Source organism: Melozone crissalis, unplaced genomic scaffold, assembly GCF_028551555.1.
Source record: "Melozone crissalis strain CALT ecotype California unplaced genomic scaffold, PUWL_Pcris_2 ptg000042l_1, whole genome shotgun sequence".
Taxonomy (NCBI): Eukaryota; Metazoa; Chordata; class Aves; order Passeriformes; family Passerellidae; genus Melozone; species Melozone crissalis.
The window spans coordinates 3,497,004-3,511,484 of NW_026535820.1; the positions used below are offsets into that span (position 1 = coordinate 3,497,004).

At 42.5% G+C, this 14,481-nt stretch overlaps 1 protein-coding gene across 3 annotated transcripts in view; it reads left to right on the top strand.

The window, feature by feature from the left end:
- The first annotated feature begins 743 nt into the window (after window positions 1-743).
- NCOA2 (nuclear receptor coactivator 2) overlaps window positions 744-14,481 on the top strand; it is a 189,056-nt gene continuing 175,318 nt past the window's right edge. Inside the window, exons 1-2 of one of the 3 annotated variants that reach the window (XM_054284633.1) lie at window positions 744-955; window positions 10,532-10,611. The gene's annotated coding sequence lies outside the window, so the exon portion shown is untranslated. Of the gene's footprint in view, window positions 956-9,890; window positions 9,910-10,531; window positions 10,612-14,481 lie in introns of those variants that run through there. The other 2 variants (XM_054284634.1, XM_054284635.1) reach the window with 2 other exon arrangements.

Sequence of the window (14,481 nt, forward strand, 5' to 3'; positions counted from 1 at the left end):
ACAAAACGTCAAAAATAACGACTGTTGCAGTGTAAAGTACAACTCGCCGTTATCGAAACGTGTGAAAACGTAAAGCTTTTCTCGTAAGATAGGATTTCTGCATCACGGATTGCTTCTTGAACTAAAGGGCAATGTTTAACAATCGCCCTCCCGCCCTTAACAAATTTTAACTCATGTATTCACTCCTCCAATCTAGGGAAAGCCTGCATCTCAATCCCCTCGTTTCCATGAGTGAGATACAGCTGACACGATTTTCAGCATGCGTGTCTTTTTTTTTTTTTTTTTTTTTTTTTCCCGGAGGCAAAGAAAGGAAATAAGACTGTAAGACTGTATCCCCCCTCCTCGCTTCCCTGTTTTCGTGAATATGGGCCACTGAAAGCCGTAAGAGGGCTGCCTGCTCCGGTCCCGCCTGGGAGCGGGGCTCCTCCAAGGACGGACGGCGAAGGGCCACAGCCAAAGTCTCTCCCTCCGAGGGCGAAGGACTTTGTTTTTCCCTTCCCCTTTCTCGCCGGCTCGGGTGCCGAGGAGGAGGCTCCTGCGCAGGGCGGCGAGCGGGGCGCTGCCATTGTCCCTGCGGGCGGGGCGCCGAGCGGCTCCGCGCTCCGCCGGCGGCAGCGGCGAGGGGCGGTGGCGGCCCCCGGAGCGCGCCGCGCTGCCGCCCGCCCGGCCCGGCCCGGCCTCCCCCCGCCCGCGGCCCGGCCGCTGCTGCCGCCGTGCCCGGGGGCAGGGGGGAGTGACTTGTGCCTCCCCCTGCCTCCTCCCCGTCCAGCCCTCTTCTGGGTAGAAGGGGAGGAGGAGGAGGAGGAGGAGGGCGAACGGTGGGAGGGTCTCCATTGAAATAAACAAGCAGGCAGTTATTAAAAAGGAACATGGCGGCCGCAGCCCCAGCTTCAGCTTCATCTTACAAAGCGAAGGTCAGCGCCGGCGGCAGCGGCGGGAGACGGCACTGACCCCGGTAACGGCTCCCGCACGGCCCCGGCGCGGCGGGGGGTGTGCCCGGGCCCCCCGCGCCTGCCCGGCCGCCCCGTGTAGCGCCGGGGGGACGCCCGGGGCCGCGCCGGTGCGCGGAGGGGCGGCGTTGGCGGGCGGCACCGCGGCCGCGGCGAGGCGGCTTCCCCCGCGCCGGCGGCGGGGGGAGCGGGGCGGGGGCTGCGGCCCCTCCGTGGGGAGCGGAGGGACCGCGGGGCCGCCCCTTGCCGGAGCATCGTGCTCGCACCCCCGCGCCCGGCGGTGGGGGGTGGGAGCGCGGGGTTACTTCTCCGGGACGTCCCCGTGTTTGGGCGAGGGAAGGAGGGAGGGAGAGGGCACCCCACCCTGCCGGGCCGAGGGGGCCGGTTTCCTGCTCCCAGGCCAGGCGGAGGTCGGGTGCCGCCTCTCCGCGCCCCTGGTTGGGGGGGAAAGTGCGAGGAACCGGGAAGGCGAGGGGCTGATCTGGGGGTCACGGACTGCCCTGGCCGGGCTGCGGGAAGATGGGCCAGCGGGGTGCGATTTGGAAGGGACTGTTCAGGACGTTCCCCCTCACCCCCACCACGTAGCGATAGCGAAACTTGAGGGAGGGTCTCTCCCCGATGACAAAAGGGGTGATTTGGGGAGCAGAGCGACGCCGCCTCCCCTTCCCCGGCTGACAACGACTCGGTGCGCAGCGGCGCGGGCCGCTCCGCGCTCCGTCCGCGGGGCCGAGCCGGGCGCCCCCCTTTCCGTGCCGGGCAGGGACCGACCGCGCCGCCCGGCGCCCTCTCCCCTTCCCTCTGCGCAGGGCGCCTCGCCGCCGCTCCGCGCTCTCAGGGGACGCGAGGGGAAGGAGGGGGCGAAGCGGGCAACTTCTCTAACTTTCTGCGCGGGGGTTGTGCCTGCCCGTGCGCGCCGCGCAGCGCCGGGCCGGGCCGAGCCGAGCCGCGGGGGCGGGCGGCGAGGCGTCGCAGCTGCGTGCGAGCGCAGCCCGGGGCGCCCGGCCGCCGCCTCCCCGCGGCCCGGGGAGGGGTGGGGGCCCGGCCGCCGCAGTGCCGTGTGTCTGCGTGTGTGCGCGGGGCGGGGAGCGGCGGCAGGAGGAGGGGGAAGAGCAGAGCAGCCGGCCGGGCGCGGGGCCGGGGTCCCTGGGCGGGTGCCGCTCCGCTCCCTGCCGCTTCCCCGCAGCGGGCGGCGGCTGCAGGCGGGCCCTCCGCGGCGAGCGGAGCCCCACGCGTGAGGCGGGGGAGGGGTGCGGAGGTGCCGCCGCCTCCGTGGAGGGCGGGTGCGCGGCCCCTCCCCTGCTCCGCGGGGGGCGGTGTGTGCGCCGCCGCGGGCACCGCGCGGCTCCGAGGCTGCGGGCCCAGGCGTAACCGGAGCCGTGTCCCTCGCCTGCCTCGCTGCCCCTCGCTCCTTCGGCGCCGCTCGGGCCTGAGCGTTCCCTCCCGCTCATGCACCGCACTCAGCTCTTGCCGGAGAGGGGCATTCAGGCCGTGTAGTTTGTGTGAAATCTGCCCGAGAGCCTGGCAGAAAAAGGTGGGGGGGAGGGAAACAAAAAAAAAAAAAAAAAAAAAAAAAGGCAAGGAGGTTGCTGGTAGTCACTGGGAAGTCGTGATATCTGTGTATCATGATATATACTTAGTTTGAGTTAGCCTGTATACTTCATCCTGAAATGTGTGTATGTGGGACACTATAAATATACTTGTAATTTAGCTTGGCGAGTCTCCTTGTGAAAGGAGAACAGCCTGCTTGTTCGATAATAATCAATTGTTGTCGTGTTTTTATATTTCTTTTTTTGTTGTTGTTTTTTCAGAGTAGTAAGAAGCAGGTGAATAGGCTTTAGAACTCAACCCATAATGTTTAAGTATAATTTGAGCTAAGCATATAGTGCCTGCCTATGGCAGTTACAGTAGAACTCCATTGCCACTGTAAACAAGTAAGCATTTTAAGAATTTAAGACTGCTAGTCTTTGTACTTAAAGCATTTTTTTTTTCGTTTTTGTTCTGCCGTTGTGGGTGAAGGCAGTCATTTGGGTTTTATCCCTTTGGCTTTTTTATGTACTGAACTATAAAAACAACCCTAGTCAGTTAATTTCCTGGCTCCATATATCCCAGTGGCAGTGTTGGGCCGCCTGGTGGGCTCCTCTCACGGGGGAATCCTCTAGCATCGCCCAAAGGGAGGGAGCTGCCAGTTCACTGTGTTGGATGCTCTCTGAGAAATGCCCATGTTGTATATAATTTTTAATGTCATACCGAAACTATTACACCCCAAAGCAGAGATCTTGTTTGCTTAAACACAGCTTAGTGTGGATGGAAACTGGTTGTTTTATCGCACTTGGTGTAGGTACTTGGTGCCTCCCACTTTTTTCCAGAAGACTTGTTTGTTTACGTCACCAGTGGTGTTACAGATAGGATATACCAGGTTTGCACATATTTCCATGTACAGACGTGTATGCAAGCACATATGGACAGTGATGCATTTGTGGTAACAGCTCTTTAGGGGACTGGACATAGAAGTTGGCTCTGTTGTGTCATAGGAGATAAGGAAAGTTGTATATTGCCCCCAAAAGGTTAATCCGTAAGTGTGAGAAGCTTAATGTTCATAGGAAATCTTGGTTATCTACAATCTTGAAGAAAATACTTTGTCATGGACTCAACCTTCAAGAATATTGAGTACAACTTTAAGAAGAAAGATTCATCTTTTTTCAACATCACACATTATTTTGAAGAATTGCATTATTTTTAACATGTTTTTATCTCCGTGGGCATTATGCAATAGATGCATGTCAAACGTGCTGCAATCACCTCATCTTTTTAGTCACTGTACTCTTTTATTTCACATAAAACCTGAAGATTTCTCAACTTTGTATTTTCTCAGGCTTGTGGTCTTTACTAGGGAGAGAATCCATGTCTGATGTGGTTCTTCAGTATCTCTGCAATGTCTGAAGGCACTTCTTTACTAAGTGTGTAAATTCCTCATTGTGTGTCCTGGTGGTGTCAGTGCTAAATTTGAAACTCAAGACATTTGAATACTTTATTGCCGTCAAGAATGGTACTTTTGGAACCAGTTTAAGTTTTTAAACTGGAATTGTTATTTGAGAGAGAAAATAAAGATTGTTTCAGGTGGAAACATTAGAAAATACAAGGGATTTATTCACATATAGTGTAGTGTATTGCATTAAACTGAGACTCTGAAGTAAAAATTAATTACTTAAGAACAATGTTTATGTTTCTATAATAATTTAGGGTGTGTAGCTTGCTCATTAGAATGCTGAAAGGCTCTGTGGAAAGAGGCATGTAAACTGTCTGTAGAGTTGGCATTCCCAACTTTTCCCTCCATCCCCCAAAAAACCAGTAAGAGCTAGCCCATCTGCAGGGAGCCCAGATTTTGCAGCAGCAAGAACAAAGTCAGTGAGCGAGCCAGCTGCTGCTACAATGCCCACTGTCTTCTGCTCCTTGCCTTTGTTGCTGATGTCACCGTCTCATTGGCAAAATCTGGGCTTCTGTGCTCAGCTGGAGTTTCTCTAGCACCTGACACCAGAATTGCAGAGGCTTAAGAGGTCTAAGCCTTGAGGATGCTGTCAGTTCATCTGAAAGAAAAGACTAACCAAAGGCTGCTACCAAATTTAAATGTAAACGTAACTCTCTTTGTCTGCTGAGCACTAATAGATTGTGCATTGGAGAAAGGGAACACTGAACTAAAACTGTTCTTGCCATGCTCAGTTCTTTGTACATTTGCTGTGGCTCGCCTCTCTAAACAATGCACATTGCATGCAAGTAAGTATATTTAACAAATTGCACACATTTCTTCAGTATTCTGATAGGCATTAAAATGCTCAATATTCATTTATGTCCATGTTTGGCTTTAGAGGTCAGAGGTTAAATGTGTTGTTACTGTATATACTCTGCTGTGTGACACAGCATTTTAAACTAAGAACAGAGTAACGTTGATAATTACTTTATAGAAGGCATATAACAGCATTCATTCATCCACCCATTTTCTACTGTTAGTTAACTTAGTTATAGACAGCTACTCTGGCAGGATCCCCTATTTTTATTTTTAAATGAGGTGAAGTTCACTGCACTGCTTTATTTTTGTTAGTTGTTAAAACATTCTTATACTTCTGGCAGCAGATAATGACAAATTCTTCAATGTAATGCTCGGAGCAAAGGAGGCGGAGAGGGAGAAACAGGGAGGGAGAGGAGGGGAAAAACCCTCCTGAGCATATGGAGACATCCAGAAAAAGATGTGCATCGTCAGCTGTGATTCCATTGTGTGCTTGCAGACAGGATCTGAGCTCTTCTTCTCTTGGGAATTTAAACCTTACAGAAGTATTCTTTGGCTTTTACCCGTCAGGATAATGGAGCTTAGATAACATATATTTCATGTATTTATTATAGATAATATTTTGATAATATTTTATGATTTCAGGGAATAAAATACAGTTTCCAGGACTCCTGCTCTGTGTTGGAATAGCATTTTAAACAGTCATATGTATTGCTGAAATGATAACTTAGAGTAGTAAGAATAATTTCTAATATTACATCAGTGGTTACATATTACAAAGGCATCTTACCAGTTCTACAGTTAGTAGTTTGTCAGCAGTATTTACATTATGCAAACACTCCCTATTTTAATGATTCAGTAGCTCAGGCTTTTCAAAACATACCAAGTAGAAATCTGACATGAAAAATGACAGGTTGTATAGTTTAATCAATTTAGGATACAGAATTAGAAAAAAAAAAAAAAGACAAAAAACCCAGGGTATTTTTTTAGACAGTTTTAAGACAAAGCAATTTTGTCAGTGTTGTGAATATTCAGAAATAGCATTTATACGATGGAAAAATGAGTGGAAGAAATTAATTTTCTTTCATTCAGTCCTGAATTTACCTATTACCTAGAAGAGCCTTTCCTCTCCTGAGCATCTGGAATGCTTTTGCTGATTTTATACAATTATTTTGAGTTGATGAATAGTTTGAAAAATAGATCTTGAATGTGGTAGATTTGCTGCACTGTGTTTTGTAACTGTTTATGATTTTTCAATCTTTTTCTGTGGAAATTGCACGTTATTCAAATGAAAGACTAATGGAAATTTTATTTAAGAGTTTTATGGATATATAATGGAAACAATTCCTATGGAAAATGTATCGTCATCAAAGCGCTTGACATCTTGAAGTTTGAAATTAGTTCATTAATTTAAGTGTCTGAAGCTATACCGCAGCATATTAACAATATGCACATTTTTTTTCTCCTGCAGCTTCATCATTATGCTGTTCCAAGTCTTGCATTTCCTTAAATGGCTTCCATAACAATCTCCCATTAATACAGTTACTGACAGATATTATTTTTCCTTTGCTCTCATTTTAGCAGTTACAACTGATAGTAAATCTCACTCTTTCTGCGAGTGTGCTCCCATTACTTAGATATTAAGGTGCTTCTTTGGAATGTGCATTTGTTTTTTGCAACTAAGATGTGGTGTCCCCAGTAAATCCTATTTACATTTTTCTCTTTGTTTATAAACTTCAAGAAGTTATTTTCTGTTTGGAAAGGAGAACTTGTATTTTGCTGGAATAGTCCTCATTACATGGAAATCTATATTGGATTAATGAAAGGGCAGAGAGTATAGGTGACAAATTAATTAAAATATCTACCGAATGTGTTGATTTGTCCATAAATCTTAGGTAGTATGGATCACATGAGCTTCTATGAGGGAACATAGTGAGAACATATATCTGCTGTAGTGTTGACTGAGAGTTGCTATTTTGATGCTTTTTTAGTGAGCTATGTAAGACATATTGTTGCTCTTGGGTAGGATTTATAGTGGGCATATCACAATTGGCTGCTTTATTGGCTGCCTCAGTGGAGAAGCCTGGGACTGAAGAATGGGCATGGAAAGTGAAAGAACATTGTGCTTGTTAAGTCAGAATTATTATAGAATTTTACTCTTACTCTGCCTATGCTGTAATTCATCTGTGTGTGAACAGATTGAGTTTTTCATTGCTGTCAGTATTGATCTCTAATGAGCCTGGCCCATGGATTTTGAAGAAAATCACTCCAATTAAAAACAATGCAGTTTGTCACCTATTTGTACCTCATGGATTATGTAGGAGATACTAAACTGCATTTAAAAATAAAACTTCTTGAGAAGAGAGGAAAGTCTATGAATAAATTTGAGAGTGTATGCTGACACTTTTATTACACATATTTTTATGACCTTACAGGTTCATCATATGTCTGTTCAGTGCTATTAGAAATTAATAAAAAAACCAAAAAACCCAAAGCAGCCCAAACCCTATGAAAACCCATGGTCCTAAGTTTTAATACTTGTGAATCTGAGAGTTCAAGTATCATCTAGGCTACAGTGGAGATTATTTTTCTTAATTCTGCATACACCATGCTTTGAGTTCACAAAGTAGCTTTTCAGCCCTTTCTCTTTACTCTTTCAAAATTATTGTCAGGGCTTGCTGACCAAGTACTTCTATATTCTGAGAATACATGTGATGATTGTCAACTAATTTCACTTGCTAGTCTCTGTCAGTTTTATACCTTGGTCTGCAGATACATGAACAATGTCCTCATCCTGTTCTATCAATTTTCTGAAATAGATTCTTTGTGGAGGAGTATTGAGTGTATAGAAATAAATAAATTCCAGTTTTCAATTAAATTCTCAAGGAGGAAAGCTCTTCTTCCAGTCTAAATCTTTGTATTTTTTCCAAAATTAAAATTTACAGCTAGAAATGTACTATTTTCTTTAAATGAGTCCAGAAGAGTTGTTGCTATTATCTGGGGTGCAAAAAAAAAAAATGAACTTGCTGATACTTTACAGGCTATAAAATGTAGCTCCAATAGCATAGTTTAAAGGGTTTTTTATTTTAATTGCTTGCCAATTTTTGTTGGCATTTGCAGTGCAAACATACTTTTGCTTGTTTTGCTGGATTTTTTTTAAGTGTTACTTTGAAACAAAGATACTGAATTTTTCATGAGGCCTCAAAGTATTTTTTGCTACAGTTCTGTGTGAAGCTAGTGATAACTGCATGATGGTGAGATCATTTGTGGCTCCTTTTCTTCTTAGTTTAGGAATGATGGAACCTGAAGACTGAATGTAGATGAGAAAAAGCCTCTCTAAGCTCACCAAGTTCATGCTCACTAGGCTTGCATGCTGTGGATGATCTCTTCCAAGTGTGTCTGAAAGTGGCAGTTCCCACTCCCTTTCAGTTTAACTGTAGTTTGTAGCAGTGATGTTGTGTGTTTTGTTCACAATGGCGTTTTTGTGGACCACAGAGGTAAACACACCTTGGGGACCCGGAGTGGAGACCAGAAGGGAAAGAAGTGACTCTGCACAAATGGAAAATAAAGATGTAAAGTGTTCTGAAGTCAGAAGACAGTGTGTTGTTCTGTTCCATATCAGTTGTTTTTAGTTGAGGTTTTTTGACCTTTAAAGCAGTTTTCTTTTACTCTTTGTGGGATGGAGGATTGGATGGTGGTGTTGGAAAATGGCAGGTGTGGCTGTGGTGCATTCCATTTTTATATTGTAGGTAATGTTGATAATTTGTGTATTATTTGAGGCAATGATCTGCCCTTCATGTGGGCCTTGGTGCACCACTGTTAACAGAGTTATACCACTGTGAGACCTGGCTTCTTGCAAGAGTAGTTCCCTTGAGTTCTGAGGGTCTTCCCAAGAAGCTCCTGATTCTTGTGGGTTGGGTGTAAATTTGCACAGGCATAGGTGGTAGTTGACTTGCTTCTTCTTCAGCCTCCAGAATGGGCTTGAGAAGGGAAGGCAAAGGACTAGCAGATCATTTTGTTGTCCATAACTTCACGTTCATCACTTCTTTTCTTCACTGACAGTCTAGTTTAGTTAGAGAAATGTACCAGAAATATACTAGATAATACATCTATTCAAATGCATGAGCCTGTCACTAGTTGCTGTATAATTCAAGAGGTTCTTTTGGGAAGAGAGGTCTTGTTAGTCATGTTTTTGTGTTTTGAAGGTAGTGCTTCTACTGTGAAGCTATAATGCATTGTCTTTGTTTTCAGACAATATTATTGTTAAGCGTTTTGTGAATAGAAAAATGAAAATCAGCAAAGCTTGTCTTTTCCAGTGGGCGTTTGTGGACACTACTGTAATGGTCAGGAGCCACATGACTTGTGTACAGACTCCTTGAGCAGCTGTATTGGAGGCCACAGGGACCAGGAGGCAGGATGCAAAAAATAGGGAGAACAGCAGGGGAATAAAAGTGAGCCGCCACCTTAGTTGTAAAGAAAGAAAATGGTGGTAGAGTACTCATGCACTGGTGCCCAGCGGGTAAAAGACAGGAGATGAGTGGGCAATGTTTCCTGTTTACTGCTCCCTGGGGGAAAAGGTCTCCCCACTGTGGGCTGGGGCTGCAGCCCCCGTGTGCTGCTGAGACTGTGGCTTCTGTTTGGTGTCTCTCTGAACTGCCAAAAGATCTAGTAGCTTACTTAATATTTTGTTCCAAGACAAGATGGGTTTTTTCTGTCAACAAGGACCCACTCAAAGCCCTGAGTTTGTGATCCACAGAGCTTGTGTGCTTTTTGGACATTCCTGAGGAAATAATGTAGGCTTATCTTCCGTGTGTATATTTTATATAAGAACACTTCTTTGTTAGTGGTGCCCTTAAATAGTCTGTTACTGTAGTGGTATCCTGTCTGTGACTGAAAGAACTTGTGCAGAGTTTGTTTGAAGAAGGTTTTTGTAAGAAGGCAGAAATGGCAAAGAAAGAGGTTGATTCTAAATTCTGCTACTCTTGAGGCATAATTAGTGTATGGCGGGGTTTTTTGCTGATGACCCTTGTAGTGTACCTTTCATTTTATTTTTGTCCTCATTTGCTTTATGTTCTGCCTTTTTGTTTGTCAGAATAGGAAAGTAGAAAACTCTTCTTTGGCGGTTTACTTTGATACATTTGTCATAAAGTGCTCTTTGACCTACAAACAGAAATTCAGGTATAATATTTGTGTGGGCAGTAGCACACTCCTTCTCCCTTGAAGGAATTTTGCTGTGCAATGTATGGCCTCTGTTCTATGGACTCTTTCCTGCTTTATGGGACTCCACATGAGTGAAAGGCTTTCTGTTCACTGATGCTTGTCACTTGGGTCAGGAGTATTGTAAGTGGAGGCTGAGAGAAGAAACATGCTTCTGTACATGCAACTTATAATAATGGTTGAAAGAACACCAGTTTCTCCTTTTTAGAGATTTGAAACTAATGTGCTGTCAAATCAAGCAGTCAACCAAAAAAAAGGAACCAAGCACTTTCAGAGTTCTCACAGATTCTTTAGTGAAAATAGAGGCTGTGTACTGTGTAAGTTAATGTAAACATTTTAGCTGCTATCACTGTGGATTTGCAGTAGGCAGCAGGTAGAAAGGAAGTTGTGTGACTGGAGTGATTGTGCAACTGGAAGGGGGTTGTAGTTATGTCTGGAAACACAGATAATGCTCCACAAAGTTTGCGTTTCCCTCGTTGTGTTTTGCTTAAAATGGCAATGTGCTAAACATCATATTTTTGTTCTTCTATGCCCATCTCCAAAAAAAAAGAGACTAATATTTTTCTCTCAAATTTGTTCCTAGCATACTTGAGATGTATCTGAGTAGTGAGGCCCCCTGCATACACAGCCCCTAGAAATCGTTGTCTGCATCGCTGAGTCTTGGTGAGTTGTCTATATCCTATTGCATTTAATTGGATTGTGTTGCAGTTTTATCTTCTTCACTGGGGAGTTTGATGTGAGATGTGTGAATTGATTGTGTGGATATGGCAGAACAAACCTTGGTTTTAAGTAACATGGGATATTGTACACTGAGTGGAAAGACTAACATTTTGGAAACTTTGAAAATGGTGGTGAGACTGGTTGTGGAAGCAGAGGGTCCTTGCTTTGGTGCTATGACCAGGAATGGGACTTTCTGCTGAGAAAGGCTGAAGGCATCAACATGTGATATTCTTTCTTATTAGGTTTGTTTGATATTTTATACTGTAACTAAGGAATTGACACTTTTCAGATGTGCTGATTATGATCTGTCTTATGGCAAAGGTTGAATATGAAATAATATAAGCTTTTCCATCCAACTCTGTGCACTAATAAATTACTTCAATTGAGGGTTGAAATTGGCATGATGACACTGATGACTTAAACTGCTTGTTGCTCAAGAATTACTGTCTTACGACTCCATCAGGCAGTGCTGTGCCTGTTTAACTCTGCTCTCAAGAAGGGATAATACCACTGAGAATTAGAAAAAGAGACCCCTGCGGATTGTTTAAATGCAGACTAATAATAGTTTGGTAGTGCAGTGAAAGAAAGTAGAATATAAATGCTGTGGTTTTATTTTAGGTATGTTTGATATATCAGTATATTCACTTGGTATAAATCTTTTACAACAAATACGCATTTGAGATTTTATGTGAGAACCTTTTCAGTGTTCTCATGAATAAATGTTGTCTTTTAACACATAGAGTGACTTATTAAGGTCAGAAATATGTATTTTTGAGGCTTGCACACTAAATATAGAGGTGGGAATTGAGCCTGCTGAAAGAGTTTTTGGTTGTTTGGGGGATGACTGTTTATAAAATGCCAACCAAATATGGGTAAAATTATGTAAGCTAACATCAAGTATCATTTCCTCTTTTGTTAATTATGTTCAGCAGTTTTTGAAAATTAACAATGCTTTTCGTTAAACTTTCCTCATTTTATAGCATCAGTGAATGAGAAAACAGGTTAAGCAGTTTTCCAGTGCTTTTTTCTGTCTTTTCTCTTTTCAGTTCAGATAAAACACTCTGAAGTTCATTCTATTCAATGAAGTTCATAATTCTAGTTAATAATTTGTTTTTGTTTTATACTAACTTGAAAATTCTTAGCCACAGAGATGTTATTACTTATTTATACTTATTACTTACACCATATTAGTTATTATTTATTTACACTACTTACCTGGACTGCATAATCATAAGGTACTTATGCAGGTCTTCTCAATAATGATCTGCTTTTGTAGTCATTTAAGCAAATTGTTTAAAAAAAATGCAAATACTCTAAAATATTGTTTTCCTAGTGAATAGCACTCAGAATGAGTTAGGTGTATGTAATAAAGAGAAGAATGCCGCTGCCAGGATTCTCTGTAGAGAACGTGAAATTTTGTTGTCAGGTTGATCGTATGTTTGTTTTCAGTTGTCTCAATTTCAATTTTCGATTAAAAAATGAATGCATTAGGGAAATATGAAAATAAAAAGCAATTTCCATATAATTACTTGGGTTTTTTTCCTAATTAATTTATATGGAGGAAAAAACCAACCTGTCTTTTCCTTAGTGTTGCTACATTCTGCACCAGAACTATAGATTTGGTTGATACAGTGATAGAAAATAATCTGGTAACTTCACACATGCTGACGGAAACATAGTTTCTGTGTTTAAGAAGTTCAAAACCTTTATTAAGAGCAAAAATTACATGAATATTTGTGTATGAAGTCTATGGTGATGACATTTTATTAAACCACTGTAAAAAAATGGGTGTCATGAAAGGATATATAGGGCAAGGATGAAGCGGAGCGGTAGCTTTCACTCAGATAATCCATTTGCTTTAAAATGTGTGGTTATCTCTGTGTTCCTATTATAGACAGTTCAGCAGAAGTAGGTTCCATAAGCCAAAGAATAGTTTAAAATGTTGGTTCCATTGAATCCTTGGAAGTCTTTCTATTGAGTTTTGAGTGTCTAGGGCTTCAGACCTATTATTTGACATACTTGCATGCTCACCTTCTCTGTTGCAAGTTCAAAGAGCTGTAGCTGTTTATTTTAACCAGTATACCCATCTGAAATTATACTAGTGTTGGAAGGATACATCAGTTGGAGTCTCATTTAAGAAATCTGGGCCTTGGCTTTTAACTAGTGTTGCTTGTGGAATTATAAATGTTGGTTTTGACTGTATGTTGTGAGACTGCACCACGACTCTGACTGAAATTGTGCACATTCAGCTTGTCTGCCACTGTATCAAGTTTTTTGGAAAATGAACCTACTAGTTAAAGCTTATTTGGTCTATTTTTCATGTTAGTTGAGGTAGTGGGTAGCAGCTGCTGTGTGCTCACAAAAAAGGGGATGCAATTAGAATGATGATAAGTTTAGACTTGAAAAAACCCAAACACATACAAAATCTGTTTTAATTTCCAGTCTAAAAGTTACTAGTCAGAAAGCATTTTTTTATTTCTCTCTCCTTTTTTCATGAAGTGGTTTGCTTTGTAATGAATATTTCTCAGCAAAAAGAACATAGATTAGAGAAATCTCAGTTTTCTGTCGCTCTTGATCTGGAGAGTCTGTTTCCATCTAACTTTGTAGTGATTTCATTGTCGTTTGTGTTGTAGTTAGTGTCAAGTGTGATAGAAAATATTTGTGTGTCTTTTCATTCTGAGTTATAGTGCTTGTTGTTTACAGCTGTAGTAGATACAGAAAATTCTGACAAATGTCTCATTTTTGACTGTGTTCTCCTAATACATCTTTGTGTAAAGGGAACGCTGTCAGAAAATAAAGTGCAATACTGAAAATAAAATTGCCTTATATTGAAAAAAGTTTTTAGAGTTTACAAGTTTTACAAGCCTTGGGTATTAATTTAAGGATGCAAATGAGGAACTTTGAGTAGATTCCAGCTATCAGACCTGAATAAAGCTAGCTTCTGTGAGCTTGTAAAGCAGGGCTGGAATGGTGCTTACCTAGAACCCTGGAGTCAGTTCAGAGCACCCTAATTCCCACAGAAGCTGTGTTTCTGAAATAACTGAAATAAAATATTGGTGTGTGTAATCTTTAATGAATTTGGTCGTCTCTGTGAAGGATACTTAATCTATGTTGAATTGGTTTGTGATAACTAAAGGGAATGTGTTTTCATTTCTAGACCTCAAAACTGGGGAGTTGTGTCTTGCATGAAATGCGATAAGATTATTCTGTGTTCAGTCACTGCCCTTCAGTAGTGACATTAGTTAACATGAATTGCCTGTGAAGATGCTTGTAAAAGTGGATGCTTGATTATGGTGCATTTAATGTAATCAGCGTTAAAATGTTACTCCTAATCTGAGAGTGAAGTTCTGTGTGGGTGGTACGATGAGAACTGAAGTATTAGGAAATGAGCATCTACTGAGATTTACACAATTGCCCCCTAAAAGCTTTTTTCCCCTAAAATTGGAACTGGGAGTTTATGAAAAACGTTATGTTGTCGAAAAGTTGAAATTTACACAAATGTAGTATATTGCATTTCTTTCCTTTAAATTTCATTAAAATCTAGAGTACTGTAGAGAGAAATCTTATGCTTGCAACTAGCAGAACTAGATTTGTTAGTAATGAAAATACTTTTAAAGTACTTTCATAGTTTTGAGGCCACAGTGTTCAAATTCATTGTAAAGGTGGATTAAACTATTCTTATATATGTAAAACTCATTAACTACTGTAAACGGATTTAAATGGAGTGCTCTGTCAGTGAACTTTTTACTGCATTGATGGAACCAAACTTAATATATATCCAGGACTGTTGAAAATGCTCATTCAATTGATTGA